Source organism: Montipora capricornis, chromosome 10 (assembly GCF_036669925.1).
Source record: "Montipora capricornis isolate CH-2021 chromosome 10, ASM3666992v2, whole genome shotgun sequence".
NCBI classification, from domain to species: Eukaryota; Metazoa; Cnidaria; class Anthozoa; order Scleractinia; family Acroporidae; genus Montipora; species Montipora capricornis.
In genome coordinates this window covers 6,574,475-6,576,781 of record NC_090892.1, presented here as the reverse complement: position 1 = coordinate 6,576,781, position 2,307 = coordinate 6,574,475, and positions in this window count along the sequence as shown.

Below are 2,307 nucleotides of genomic sequence, written 5' to 3'. Positions count from 1 at the left end.
AATACATACTTAATTGACCGCTCCCCATAGGGGCTTTTCGGGGCCAATGAAACACAACGAAACGACAGAACACAACAACAACAACAACAATTGTTAAGAATCCCAACTGGCTGGAGGCAAACCAGTTGGCTATTTACAATTGCGGCTGGGAAGTTGAACCAGGGACTACCAGGATCAAATTCAACGAGTGGCCAGAGCGGGTTTTGAACCCGGGATCTCCGGATCTCAAGGCAAGCGTCCTAACCACTGGGCCACACTGCCTCCGACAAACACTCGCGAGTACGATGGTTTTTGTGGCTGATGTGAGCCAAAACAACGAAGCAACCACTGATTCAATCCCGCGTGTTTAAATAATCCCGACAAGAATATCCCCCAGCTACGCAGGCTGAAAACCGAATGACTTTACTTGTCAATGGACAGCCCCTTCTTGAACCTTTTTTTTTTTTTTGGCTAATAACCCTGCCTAACCCTAAACCAGACCTAATCACCCCTCACCCCACCGGTAAGCCCCACCCCTGGAATGGACATGCCTATTTTCAAAGAATGTACAACGTGCAGTATTGGTGTCTTTTTCTGATAATGATTCAACTTCCACAACATTCAAAAGGTTCCAGCAGGACTCTTCTTTATCAAATGCATCAAATGCACAATAGTTAGGAGTTTTTCTTTCGGTACAACAAAAATGTAATAGGATGTTTGAACACTTGTGTGTTCCGAATAAAAGTGATTTTACCATGCAGTTGTCCCTATCCTTACTGACCCCGAGGAAGCTTGTCCTCAAGGATGAGAAGTCTCCGGTCGCGATTAAACAACGCCTTGGTTCTTTGCCCCGTTGTTTCCTGTGATCTTGGTGGGGGTATAGTAAAAACGTATCTTTTTTTCAGCTGTAACTGCACTTCACATTACCCACTAATAGTTAAGTCTGTAAAAAAATTGACCTATTTTTAGCTATAGAGCGTTTTCACATGACGTCACGGCGGCTATGTTGGTGTTCCAAAACAACGAAATGGCAGCCATGATTGTAGCGGCCCTAGCGCGCCGCTAGGTGTACAATGTCACGTTGCGTGACAACTCAGGCTCGTTTTAGTTTTTGCGCTTGCGCAATTAGTTCGGTATTTAGTTTTAGACTATGCGGTCCGTGTTGCAAGCCCGGAAAGGCGTAAGTGTTTCGTTTTGTCTTTCCTGTCCTCCTGTCTTACATTTGTGTAAAATTTTACCCTGTCATTCAGTTTGACAGGTGTAAGGTGTGAGCGAAGAGCTCAGCGAGACGTCAAATAAACACACTTGTTCAAACCAAATGGGTTGTTTTTCACACGGACCCGCGCCGGTACAATGATGGTGTACCAAACTAATCTTCCGGGAATTGAACTCTATTTTTATGCAAATACTTCCTTTTGTTTCAGTAATCCAATATGGCTACTGATCACGTGAGTGAAAACGCTCTATCAGTTACCCCTTCTACAACCGCTCTTCACAGATAAGTTCTCCCAAAATTTCTTGTCGATTTGTTGACGGGTTGTTGTAGTATGCACGGGCGTAGCCAGAAATTTTCAAAGAGGGGGGGGAGGGGGTCACACTGTGTCAAACAAAGGGTACTCACCAGAATATCACGTCAGTTGTTGTAGGTTGTTTGCTTTAAAAGAAGGCTTACGAAGGGGGGGTGGTGGTTACGACACCCCAGGACCCCCTGGCTACGCCTTTGGACTATGGCCTCCATCTCGACCATGGATGATGCGCCCTCAGTTGAATGCCGTGGTACTTTCACGGCTGGCACAGCGTCGGCTGGGACTAAACAGTCCAGTTCGGGAAAGGTAGACTTTTCCGCATCTGACACAGGTGTGGCTGGTCTTTAGGTCTACCTCAGTTGAACGGGCTCTCTTTTCCTCGGCAAGCATCTGGATCTGCTCCTCCCCTGCCTTGAGTTGTATCTGAAGCATAGACCGCCAACTGTCACGGTCAGATGCCATGTCTTCCCGGCGCTGGATGTTGAAGTCCAGGGCATTCATGTCGCGCTTGCAGACATCATTGTAACGCAGCTGAAAACGGCCTACAGGTCTCTTCACTGAGGCAAGATCGCCATGGTATGCGCCCATCGTCCATCTGTCCCACGTGGCCGAGCCAGCGTAGCCTTCGTTGCCTGAGTTGCAAAATGCGCTATCTGTAGCACTGAGTTTACTGGTTTTAAAAGAGAATCCAGGGCCGCATTTTGTACAGCGGCTTTTCGTTTTGATTAATATATCTTTAATGATATTATTTAATATTTAGTTATGTATCTGTATATGCTACGTATTTTGGCTGTAAATGTAA